The 14120-nt window shown below is 39.7% G+C and overlaps 1 protein-coding gene across 4 annotated transcripts in view; it reads left to right on the forward strand.

Annotated features, from left to right (window-relative positions):
• Positions 1–14120, forward strand: part of LOC126469313 (ankyrin repeat and SOCS box protein 3-like) — a 318803-nt gene that overhangs the window by 155522 nt on the left and 149161 nt on the right. The window lies entirely within an intron of this gene.

Consider the following 14120-nt stretch of genomic DNA (forward strand, 5'->3'; position numbering starts at 1 on the left):
CAAATACACTTATGCCTCCACTTGCTGTGGATGCCCACTTATGATATGGGATTATGGCTTAGCAGTGCCTTGTAAATCACGGAGAAAAGGGTGCAGCCCAGAGTATATGCATCTTAACAAATTAAGACATTGTGATTACGATACATAAGAGTTATTGCAAAACGGTTTATGCCATTTAGTAGCTTGGATAGATAAGTGCTGTATTTCAGCATCCACCCTAACTGCAAAATGCATAGAAGTCAAATGGCATGGTCTAGTGGCACTGCCTAGCATGTCTACTCAAGCAGTAAACTTCAGGAATGGTTACCGCATATTATTCGTAAGGTAAAGTTGGCACACACATGCAATTGGCTGGCTGACTGTGTATGGAGTGGAACACACCATAGTCATAAATCATACACCCATAACACTCCATTTTGGTTCCATTGCAGGGCGTGAATCAGATGTGTTAAAAGAAGACAGGGTTTAATAATAATAATGAGAAATTTCAACAGTTTTGAAGAAAATAACAGCGGAAGATAATACATCACCCAGAACAAGCCATGTCAACAACTGAGAAAATATAAGAAGGCACACTCTGTGGTGTTGCCTGAAGTGATTTGTGTCTTCAAGAAGAAATGAGCTTAATCTGATTAAGTCCAAGGGCGTGTTAATTACTATAAAAAGTTTCACAAAAAATGTTAGTTGACTATAGCGATGGGGACAACAGTGAAAGTTATTAGTGTGCTTAAGTAATCCTCGGCAAGTGAGTGGAGAACAGTTTTGTTAGCAACATGGAAGAATTTTGCATTGTGATTACAAGATTACAAGTATGGGAATGATCACCAACGGCCTCCCTGAGGCAGTCGACCAACACAACAGCTGCGTAGCTCAGCTTTGTGCAGCAGCCAGTCAACTGGCTACACAACTATTACACAGCAGCTCATTGCTACATCACTTTGGTAACACATGACATATTGGCAGTGCAGCACAGCTAACTGTACACTGATTGGTGAGCTTTAAACAGCATCAAGCTGAGATATTTTTAATAATTTATTCTGTAAAGAATTGTAAAACCACATTTCACTGGCTTTGTGCAGTGGTTTCAAAATATAGTGACATTATTTAAGTCTGTTAAGCATATAATTGTTTAAGGTGTGTGCCAGTTCAGACTAGGAAGATGGGAAAATTAATCACTCTCATGAAGGGTCAAGGAAAGAAATAAAATGAGTTGTCTGATAGTATTACAACCCAAGGGAATGAATTCAAACGCTTAAATACGAATTTCTCACATTCAAAAATGCAAGGGGAGGAAGTAGCTACAAAAGTAGATAAAATCCCTAACATAGAAGAGCTCTTATTAAAGTTACCTTAGGAGTTACGGTTTGAGATAGAAAAACAATATGACTTAGGAAGGAGGTTCAAGACAGTTCAAAGAGATAAATGATAAAATACAGGGTTATTACAAATGATTGAAGTGATTTCACAGCTCTACAATAACTTTATTATTTGAGATATTTTCACAATGCTTTGCACACACATACAAAAACTCAAAAAGTTTTTTTAGGCATTCACAAATGTTCGATATGTGCCCCTTTAGTGATTCGGCAGACATCAAGCCGATAATCAAGTTCCTCCCACACTCGGCGCAGCATGTCCCCATCAAAGAGCGAAAGCATCGTTGATGCGAACTCGCAGTTCTGGCACGTTTCTTGGTAGAGGAGGTATAAACACTGAATCTTTCACATAACCCCACAGAAAGAAATCGCATGGGGTTAAGTCGGGAGAGCGTGGAGGCCATGACATAAATTGCTGATCATGATCTCCACCATGACCGATCCATCGGTTTTCCATTACAGAGGCATCCAGAAGCTTTAAACTGCGCATACCATCGCTGAATGGAGTTAGCAGTTGGTGGATCTTTGTTAAACTTCGTCCTGAAGTGTCGTTGCACTGTTATGACTGACTGATGTGAGTGCATATCAAGCACGACATACGCTTTCTCGGCTCCTGTCGCCATTTTGTTTCACTGCGCTCTCGAGCGCTCTGGCGGCAGAAACCTGAAGTGCGGCTTCAGCCGAACAAAACTTTATGAGTTTTTCTACGTATCTGTAGTGTGTCGTGAGCATATGTCAATGAATGGAGCTACAGTGAATTTATGAAATCGCTTCAATCATTTGTAATAGCCCTGTACAACAAATACAATTGTCAAATCATGAATTAGAAAGTATACAGAGTCAAATCTCAGATATGCGAGGTTGAGTAGAGGCATTGGTGAAATAATTCATGCCCCAAATGTAATGACTAGGTTAGAAGAACATCTTCAGGACTAGCTGAAACAAAATAACATGATAAAATTGAATCTATGAGCACTAAACATAATTTTGTGGCCAATATAGTAGTGAGAATTTATATGCCATAGTAAATATACTAAAATGTTTGATGACAGAAAAACTTGTTTTGAAAAATATTTAGGATATTATGAATACAATGATGACCATTTGAGAGCGGTGTATGTGGAGACACTGTAAGTACGTTAGGACTCTTAAAATGTGTGTGTGTGTGTGTGTGTGTGTGTGTGTGTGTGTGTGTGTGTGGGCGGGCTTTTGCATTTGCTTGCATGCATGCATGGCGGTGCATGTGCGCATGCATTTTAAGCTTATGGCAATTAGTCTGTGTGCCATATGGATTACCTAACAGAAGCCTTACGTTGTAAGCAGGTAGAATGTAAGCTTTTGTGTCGAGTGATACTTGTGGGAGGAATAAAATTTAATGTTAGTGGACTGTGCATCGTATCCCAATTACTACAATTTGCAGATGCGATGGATTAATTAATAAATAGAGTTTTATTTCCCAACTCGGGAGGAGGTGATAGTAGTTAATCTGCAGGACATCATTGATCATTATGTCAAGTGACGTCAACCTAGCACAGTGGTGTATTATTTAATGAGTGTTATAACAATATTTTTTGTATGTGTTTAGTTTTATTTACTTACGTGAGGCAGCATAGCTTTCTATAAAGGATTATTCAATCTTAGGAGATGGTGGTGGTGGTGTTCTTGTTTACGGTACAAAGTGAGTCATGCATTCAACAGTTATGGATCAGCTGTTATAATAAGTCACTTACACAGCATCGTTAGAACAGGGGCAGTAACACCATTGTGTAATCTCATCAATGGTAGAAAGAAGCGTCCTGGGACCTCTGCTGTTCCTGATCTATATAAATGACCTGGGTGACAATCTGAGCAGTTCTCTTAGGTTATTCACAGATGATGCTGTAATTTACCATCCAGTAAGGTCATCCGAAGACCAGTATCAGTTGCAAAGCGATTTAGAAAAGATTGCTTTATGGTGTGGCAAGTGGCAGTTGATGCTAAATAACGAAAAGTGTGAGGTGATCCACATGTGTTCCAAAAGAAATCCATTTGAATTCGATTACTCGATAAATAGTACAATTCTCAAGGCTGTCAATTCAACTAAGTACCTGGGTGTTAAAATTACGAACAACTTCAGTTGGAAAGACCACATAGATAAAATTGTGGGGAAGGCGAGCCAAAGGTTGCGTTTCATTGGCAGGACACTTAGAAGATGCAACAAGTCCACTAAAGAGACAGCTTACACTACACTCGTTCGTCCTCTGTTAGAATATTGCTGTGCGGTGTGGGATCCTTACCAGATGAGATTGACGGAGGACACAGAAAGGGTGCAGAAAAGGGCAGCTCGTTTTGTATTATCACGTAATAGGGGAGAGAGTGTGGCAGATATGATACGCGAGTTGGGATGGAAGTCATTAAAGTAAAGACGTTTTTCATCGCGGCGAGATCTATTTATGAAATTTCAGTCACCAACAAATCGCGAAAATATTTTGTTGAGCCCAACCTACATAGGTAGGAATGATCATCAAAATAAAATAAGAGAAATCAGAGCTCGAACAGAAAGGTTTAGGTGTTCATTTTTCCCGCACGCTGTTCGGGAGTGGAATGGTAGAGAGATAGTATGATTGTGGTTCAATGAACCCTCTGCCAAGCACTTAAATGTGAATTGCAGAGTAATCATGTAGATGTAGATGTAGAATATAGCATGTTGTGAAGCTGTTACTCTATACAGTGTGATTCAAAAAGAAAGAACAGATTCAGTTGTTTATTATAGACAAACTACAAAAGATACAAACACATTCTGCATGTAATAGGATAGAGGAAGGTTCAAAGTTTTTTGGTCACCTAGACTGTATACCATACGCTCAACATGAGCACCATGCGTTGCTCGCACACATTGAAACGGTAGTCTATTTCATTCCACACATGAATCAAAAGGTCCCTGTTTATTGTATCGACAGCGCCAACAATTCGATTTCTCCTGAAGACTGACTGCTGTGGTGGAGCAAAGATTCTGTCTTTCATGTACCCCCACTGAAAAAAAAAAAATCACAATGTGTGATGTCTGGTGATGTGGGAGGCCAAAAGTAGTGATCTTGTTTTCCATCTCTTCCAATTTAACATTTGGAAATGGTGTTGTTAAGATGATGCTGCACATTATGCGTAAATATGAAATAAGTGGAATATTAGTGAAATTTAGGATACAACCAATTTTTCAGTGTGTCCAGTTATGACATTCCTGTCACAGTTTCCTCCGCGCGCAAGAAAGGTCCGTAACTTTGTGAAAAGAAATGGCAGAAAACACGTTCAGTTTCAGTGAGTCTCTTTCAGGTTCAACGACCAGAGTTTTGTGACTCCCAAGTTGTTACTTTACCCGATAAATGAAATGTTGATTTGTCTGAGAAGATGAATAGTTTGGAAGAAGCATTCTCTGCCATATCCTGGAGGATGGAAATGCAAAATATGCTCACTAGGATGCAATTGCTGCAATAGTTGCAACTTGTTAGGCTTCATAAACTGGCATCATTTCAGAACACACCATATTGTTGCTTGAGGAAGTTGAAGTTCCTGAACTGTCCATCTTGTGGACTTCTGAAGGTTCCATGTGAATACATCTCAGATACAATTGACTTTGTCATCAGAAGTGTGTGGCAGACTAGTGCTCTTCCCTTTGCATATGCAGCCAGCTTGCAAAAATTTTGTATGCCAGTGCTTGTACAGAGACAGCTTCATGCTCAGTCATTGGTGAAATGCATGTTGCACTTAAACAATTGATTGACTTTGCACAAATTCCAACACACAAAATGATTTCTCTTTTGGTGTAGTTGCCATGTTGCCACAAACAACAGCGCAGCTGTGTCAAAACTTTGAACCTTGCTCTATCCAGGAACATGCAAAATGTGTTTCTGTCTTTTGTAGTTTGTGTATAATAAACCATTGAAATCTGTTCTTTCTTTTTGACTCATCTGATATAGTACAATAATGACATGATAAAGAAATTCATATCCGCTGGAGAATCAGAAATCTTTGCAGATTCAGTGGTTTGACGGCCGTTGGGTATTTGAATTAACTGTTTAAGTATTTCAAGTTTTGTTCCCTGGAGCAGTTTCTTCTACTCTTTCTATCCTGTGATCTGTAATTTAAATCTATCTTCCACTCTCCTATCCTAGTTTTAATGGTAGAACAACAATGGAATTGCCAATGTCATATTTCAGAGAGTCTTATCTTAGTTATCTCATAGATAGAAGAAACGAATATGATGGTGCAAAATTTCAGATAAGTATTTGGTGTGAAAAGACATGTTAGGCATATCATGTAAACAGGGAGAAATGGACAAGAAAGAGAACAATTCCCTAAATGAAGTTAAGTGTGGTGTGCTAAGATATAAGAGAAAAATGTGGTAGTTTGGAGACAAATGTTTTGCCACAGTAACTGAAACTGTTGTTAACTCTGATGGAGTACTGATGTATGAATCATGAAATAGCTCTTCAGACTATTAAGTAGATGTATCTTATTTTTTAAATATTGGAAGCAGTAAATAGAGATTAAGAACAAACTTAGTTATACTCAACAGAATTCGAGCATCTACCTTTAATATAGCGAGTGTTCAGCTAAAGGACTGAGGAAAAAGTGCTTGCATAGTTTTCATTGTGGGTGGAACATGACCACTCTAATAATAAAGGAAGATAAGCTCTGTAATATAGTAGCAATGAATAGATCCCTACCCGATAGTCAGTAATGACAAGTGTTTCTGGGAAAGTGAATGTAGGAAGCATAAAATGAAAGAAGGCTAATTATTAGATGATTTAATTTATGTAAGTCATGGCTTTGCAAGAAGCACAAGTAAAAGAGTACAAAAGAAGAAGTTGGGAAACATGCATTTGGAAAAACCAGGTAAAGTCAATGCGCTATGGGGAAGCTTCGTTATAGGGATGTATAAAGAAAAGGATCAGAGGCTGTGCATACTTTTAAAGATTTAAGATGGGATGAACCCAATTTTATGCAGGTATGGGAGAGGAGGAGGATAGGCAAGCCCAGGGAAGGGATGGTCTAATACTTGGTTAGGTTAACCCATAGGCAGAATGATAGTTCCTTGAAAGTTGTTCAATAGAGGCCGGAAAAGGTGAAAATCTGAGGATGCAAGATCAGGTGAATAATGTGGGTGTGGAATGACTTTCCAATGCAACTCCTGTGTGGTTTTTTTTGTCAGTCTAGCTGAATGTGGGCATAAAATTAGCCATTTTCGGAGGAAACTGGCGTGGAACTTTGCGGATTAATGCGTTTAAAAGGTCTTCATCAAATCCGGATATCATCCTGGACCTGGAGAGTCACCGATGTCAACATGGTCCTCCTTAAAATGAGAAAACCATTTCCTTGCTGTGCTCTGTCCATTGGCATTATCTCCACACATGGTAGAAATGTTCTGGCTGCCTCCGCTGCTGTCACCCTTGTATTGAAATCAAACAGAAGAATATGTCAGAAATTTTCTGATTTCACCTCTTAGCAGTCCATTTTCTAGTATCCATAGCTTCACTCACTATCTCTGAATGAAAAGTTGACTATATGTAAACTCAAATAGCAACATCAAACTACAAATAAAAAATAACAATCAATAAAAAAAACACACAGCAACCGGAATACCAACATGCAAAACAAAAACACTATATACTTATGCACCAATCTAATACACGGCAATCCCATACAAATAGAGTAATAAAATGCAATGAAAAATGTATTTACTAGACTATAGAAGGTAATGAGCAACAGTATGAATAGAGATACACCAAAATTTTGAAGAAGTCCTGCATTGACCAAAGCTTTCAGAAAAGTCTGTTCAGTTCAGTTGCACTACCACCAAGACTTGATGGATTGCTTGAAGGTACACAAATAACGTGTTCCTCTGAAGCATATAGTGAGTGCATTTGGTTCACCCACCTATTTGATTGCCAAGTTCTTGGCAACATTATTACGATTGTATGTGGACTGATTGGAGTTGTATATCAAGAATTTGGCACATTATATCAGTAAACTGAACAGCTTAGTGGTACAGCTGGAGGACATATTAGTTAGCTTCGATGTGGTGTTGTTATTCGCTATGGCTTTGCTCAATGAAGTGTTGGAACAGTTGAACTGGATTTTTCCACCCAATGTTGCAGAACTGTTTAAATATTGCCTCACAATCCTGTATTTCAAATGGAATGATGAGCTCTATTAACAGACAGATGGTGTCACTATGGGGAGCTTGTTAAGCGTAGTTATAGCAAAATTCTATGTGGAAAAATTCGAGGAGCAGGCATTGGAAACTGCAAAGAAGAAACCGAATATTTGGTTCCAGTACATAGATCAGGTGTTTGTTTTGCGGATGCATGGCAGGGGGCAACTGGATCATTTTCATAACTATCTCAGTAGGATTAATTCAAAGAGTCAGTGTACCATGGAGCAGGAGGCAGGTGGCAGATTTAATTTTCGTGATGTGTTAGTTTTCAAGAAAGAAGATGGTAGCTTTGGCCACGTGGTTTTTTGAAAATCCATGCACACAGACCATTACCTACACCAGGATTCAAACCATCATCCAAAACAAAAAGCAAGGCACCATAAAAACGTTGGCAGATAGAGCAAGAAAAATCTGTGAACCAGAGTTGCTTGATACAGAATTCAAACATCTCATGAATGCATTGCTCAAGAATAGTTATTCGTTCACTGAAGTGAAAAGAGCATTAAGACCACTGCGTAGAAATAGAAAGTTTCCCTGCATTTCATTAAGGACACTACTGACTGCACTGGAAAAATCTTGAAAAATCAGAACATTATGGTAATCTACAAACCTACCTGGAAGATACAAGATCACCTAAAATCAGCCAAAGATCCTTGCCAACCATTGGAAAAAGCAGGAATTTATAGGATTCCTGAAGTTGCGGGGAGGTGTATGTGGATACTGCAAAATGAGTGGTCAAAAAAGATTAGAAGAGCACAAGGGAAATTGCACAAGAGGGGAGATCGATATATCTGCTGTTGTGGAACTTGCTTTGCAGCCAGGAGACCATCACATTCATTTTGGTAAGACTCAAGTACTGGCAGGCACAAGCAGATACCATGAAAGGCCATACAGAGAGGTCATAGAGATTATAAAACACTCCAGGAATTTCAATCGGAAGGAGGAGGGCATGAAATTGAATGACACCTGGATTCTGGTGTTGAAAAAGATGTGTATCAGTCTTACAATGTGTGATGATAGCAACAGCGGACAATGACAGTTGACAAAGGGCAGTTGTGCAAGCGCTTTGGAAACATGATGTCATGCCACTGCGCGGAAACAGAATTTTTCTGCAGTCAGTAGTGAGCCAGGGTGTGAATAGGACATTCATAAGAAGCTATGACACCCCTTGAAAACTTCCTCCACAGATGGGGTCAAAACATTGTGTTTTAAGGTGAAATTCATTGAACCATGCCATATTAGCCCAAAACATTTTATTCATTATGGATGATTTTTTAATAACACTGGATTTGGTCTTAAAGGACTTCATGTTCTGATAATAATAACAATTATTATTATTATTATTGAAACTTAAAGAACATTTTTTTTTATATTCTGAAATGTTGCAATTAGTCAATTAAATTGGATTACATGACTTCTATTGCCCCAGTGGGTGCACCTGTGGTGTAACATGGTGATTCTGTGGAATAACATGTTCCATTTTTAACAACTTAGGCCAATAAAAAATGTTCATGGAAACTGGGAATGTGGTTTAGATAGTTTTTCAATGTGGGGCATCCCACTGTGTGTGCCCTGGTTTGGTGTATGTGCGGATAGATGTAAAAGGAAGTTGTCTCAGCATATTGACAAGATGCGACAGTGATTGCACATTTCCACCTGCTGTGGAGGTCTGCCCTATGCTTTGGTATCACATCGTGGCAGTGCCTGGGAATTCAAGGAGAAAAGGGTGTGGGCAAGAACGTAAATGCCCAAACAAATGAGTAATACATGAGAACTGTCATTAAAGTATCTAATATCGAACCAGTACACCATTACAAGCTATGATCTATTGCGAGCTATGATATATTAGTGATCAGTATCACCCGCAATTGTAAAAGTAATTGTATAGAGAAGGCATTGTGGTTACAATACAAAAGAATTGTCACAAACAGTATACTTCAGTTAGTAATGTGGATAAATCAGAGCCACAACTATAAAAGATGAATAAATCATGCACTGTCGAGTGGCAGTGCATAGCAGATCCTCACAAGTGATTAACTTCAAGAAAAGAAACTGCAAAGTATTCATAAGGTAAAGCTGCCCACTTGCTACCAGGTGAAAGATCATGTATGGAGTGGAGTATGTCATAACCATAAATCATATACCCATAACACCCCAATGTCTAGTCGGTAACCAATACTGTTTAAATTCAAGTGCCCGCACACCATTTGGGAACGAAAGAGAAGAGACGGCTGTGGAAAGAAGTCAGCCAATTGCACACTGACCGACCTCTCTCAAGGACAACAACGCAACAGCAGCAGCCCCTATGTGAAGATTACATAAGCGCCGCGACTGCTTGGTGATAGCCCAGTTCAGTAACAGCTTCAAGATTAGCGACATTGATAGCAGCGTCAATGCTAGACTTCGTTTGTACTCTCCATGTAGCACAAAGAATTATCTATACTGAAAAAGTTTATTTTGTAAGTCGCTCTTTGCTTGGAACACATCTGTGTGATTGCCAAAGTTAAGTATTGTAATTTTATTTTGTAATAAAACTCGTTGATACAACTTGTTTGATTGTTTGCCTAGTGAACCGAATATGCACACCTCCTAGACACTGCATATTTGGCAACGAGGATGGGATCGAATACCACAGTGACAACCAAGAGCCTGGCTGCCACAATTTTGTTTTGTTGTGGGCTTTTGTGTTTTGCTGGTGCCTTAATTCTACCTTGTCTTTTCTTTACAGGGGTGTGTTTACATGTTTTAATAGTGTCTCTTGTAGTGTTTTTCCTTTCAGTGGTTTCAGGTGGGTGTTGAGGAAATTTTCTTTGCTTGTGTGCTTATTTTTATTGCTTACATTGTCTGTTTATTGCATTTGCCTATACCAAAACAAACAATCCACCTCTCCCACCCTGTGCTCATGTGCCTCATCTGTAGTCGATAGCTGCAACGCAGGTAATGCAGAGGTTTCAGTTTCAGACGCAGCCGATTGCCACTCTGCTACACACTTTACAGCAGTTATTGGTGAATCAAACCACTAATGTTGTGCCACATGTAACAACTGTAGCTCTGAGTGCCATACCACCTTTTCACCAGTTTAATGAAAAAGGAGAGGAATGGCTCAAGTGGTTGCAACAGTAATTTAAATGTGCTTGTGGGGCTTTATATTCAGATGCAATTGTGTACAATGTTACTGATGTCAAACGTAGGAAACAGAGTGTGAAACAGTTCGATCCATCATTTCATCACATAGTGCAAATTCTAGATCAGTGTGATTCAGGTGCCATAGTGACCAATAAATTTGAGCAGCACCAGTTTGTCAGGTTGAGTCGTCCCTTGCTCACGACCGGCCCAGTAGGTAGCAATGACATGCACATGCCAAGCTGCACAAACAGTTCTCTAAAGAGGCAAACACAATTAAGTCATGTCCTTGGCATGCCTCATGGCTCAAATGTCGAGATTGCCCCTCCAGAGAAGCACAGTGTTATCTTGTGGCAAGAAAGGTCACGTACAGTCCGTATGTTTGAAACAGGACAAACATCAGCATTCTGACCACTCACAAAAATCTATTCACAAGGCCCATGTAATCAATGCAGTATATTCAAAGCCTGCTGCAGGCATTAGCAAAACTAACAAGCAAACATTCCTTCAGTGCTACGCCAGTACAGCAAACTTTTTGTTCATTTGCATGTTAATGGAAAACTTGTGAAATTTCAGTTGGTCACAGGTGCCTCTATTACATTGCTGAATCTGAAAACATATGTACAATTAGGCTCACCATGTCTGTCTAAAATTAGCACACACTTGACGGCTTATAATGGACAAGACATTCCCATTCTCGGAAAATGTACTTTGTCTGCCATGTATTGTTTGCATATGCGAACTGTGACTTTCACTGTGCTACAATCATGCGATTGTGAGAACGTATTTGGCCTTAATTCGTTTGGTTTATTTGGCTTTCAAATTCAGGACAGTGTGTTGTCAGGGACTACATTCAATGCCAGAGACTGTGTAGTGATTGCTGAAAAACTTCCCTGAACTCTTTTCTGAAGGTTTAGACAAGGCTAATGATTTTGTTGCACATATTACTATGAAAGACAATGCTCAGCCAAAATATTGCTGAGCCAGAAGTGTTCCCATTGCATTACGGGACAAAGTGACTGCTGAACTTAAAGAATTGCAAGATATCGGAGCTACTTTTTGCTCCCCAAACCTTCAGGTCGCATTCGCCTCTGTGTTGACTTTAAGCCTACAGTCAACCCACAAACTGTGATTGATACTTCTCCATTGCCACACCCAGAGGATCTCATGGACAGAGTAGGTGCTGCTCGCTACTTTTCAAAAATTGATTTGCACGCGCATATCTTCAAATACCACTAGACGAAGAATCTCAAACCATGCGTGTTGTGAACACTCATTTGGGCTTGTTTAAATATTTGTGTTTGCCTTTTGGCAGTGCTTCCACAACTGTCATTTTCCAGTGCTATTTGGAACAGCAGACTGCTCAAGCACCAGACTGTTGAAACTATTTGGATGATATTTTTATAGCATGTCATACACCTGAAGAACACATTGCAAATGTGTGTGCTTTGTGTTGTGTTTTATTTGATGCAGGACTGAAGTGTAGACTGGAAAAATGTGATTTTTTTAAACATGTGTTACAATAACTTGGTCTCATTATAAACAGTCAAAATTTGCATCCTCTTCAGTCACATTTGTTAGCCATATGTGACCTGCCAGTTCTTCACAATGTCACAGAATTACAGTCAGTCTTAGGGAAAATGAACTGTTATACTCATTTCACACCAAATGCTGCACAAATCGCAACTCCACTGCATTGCTCGTGCCGCAAGAACTCTCCCTTTGTTTGGATGGGAGAGTGCCAAGAAACTTTTCAAAAACTTAAAGATGCATTGCTCAGTGATCAATGCTTGCTTCACTTTGATCCTGACAAACCAGTTGTTTTGCAAGTTGACAGTTCCTTTTGTGGAATCAGTGCAGTGCTTTTGCACAGATTTGGTTATAAAGACATGCCTATTGCTTTTGCATCAGAAGTGTTCCCCAAAGCTCAGTGTAACTATTCACAAATAGAGAAAGAGGAATTGGCTATTGTGTATGGTGTCACCAAATTTCACCACTACTTGTATAGCAGAAAATTCTACTTACAAGGGAACCTCCCCATCGCACCCCCCTCAGATTTAGTTATAAGTTGGCACAGTGGATAGGCCTTGAAAAACTGAACACAGATCAATCGAGAAAACAGAAAGAAGTTGTGTGGAACTATGAAAAAAATTAGTAAAATATACAAACGGAGTAGTCCATGCGAAGATAGGTAACATCAAGGACAAGGGTAATCAAGGAGCGCCGTGGTCTCCTGGTTAGCGAGAGCAGCTACGGAATGAGAGGTCGTAGGTTCAAGTCTTCCCTCGAGCGATTTTTTATTTTCAGTTTATGTTACAAACTCTTATGTTTTCATCACTTTTTTGGGAGTTATTATCACATCCAGAAGAAAACCTAAATCGGGCAAGGTAGAAGAATCTTTTTACCCATTCGCTAAGTGTACAAGTTAGGTGGGTCGACAACATATTCCTGTCATGTGACACACATGCCGTCACCCGTGTTGTATAGAATATATCAGACGTGTTTTGCTGTGGAGGAATCGGTTGACCTATGACCTTGTGATCAAATGTTTTCGGTTCCCATTGGAGAGGCACGTCCTTTCGTCTACTAATCGCACGGTTTTGCGGTGCGGTCGCAAAACACAGACACTAAACTTATTACAGTGAACAGAAACGTCAATGAACGAACGGACAGATCACAACTTTGCGAAAATAAAGAAAGTAAAATTTTCAGTAGAGGGAAGACTTGAACCAAAGACCTCTCGTTCCGCAGCCACTCACGCTAACCACGGGACCACGACGCTCCAGAGTTCACATTCTCCTTGATGTTGCATATCTAGCGCATGGACTACTCAGTTTGTATATTTTACTAATTTTTTTCATAGTTCCACACAACTTCTTCCTGTTTTCTCGATTGATCTGTGTTCGGTTTTTCAAGCCCTATCCAATGTGCCAACTTATAACTAAATCTGAGGGGGGTGCGATCGGGAGGTTCCCTTGTTAGTAATGGATCACAAGCCATTGCTGTCCTTGTTTCATCCGACGAAGCTGGCTCCTGTACAAACTGCCCTAAAGTTTCAAAGGGGTTTTCTTGTTGTCTGACTGCACAACATGTTAATGCAGATGTACTTTCACATCTTCTGATTGGCCCTGATAGAGACTTTAACACTTGTGCTGCATCTTGTTGTCATGTTGATGCTCAGGATTCTGAATTGCTTCAATTCTTTCCTCTGAACTACAGGAAGATTGCACAGGCCATGGAAGCTGATTCAGATTTGAACATTTTGCTGAAGTACGTTTGCACATCTTGGCCACCCAAATAGAACAAATGACCTCACAGTGTCACATATGTGTGGACAATCAGTCCACTCCACCACAAAAATTCTGTGCTAGGACTAAGTCGCAATCACCATGGCAGTGTGTGCACATAGACTTTGTTGGACCTTTTTG

The sequence above is a fragment of the Schistocerca serialis genome, chromosome 1, assembly GCF_023864345.2.
Source record: "Schistocerca serialis cubense isolate TAMUIC-IGC-003099 chromosome 1, iqSchSeri2.2, whole genome shotgun sequence".
NCBI classification, from domain to species: domain Eukaryota; kingdom Metazoa; phylum Arthropoda; class Insecta; order Orthoptera; family Acrididae; genus Schistocerca; species Schistocerca serialis.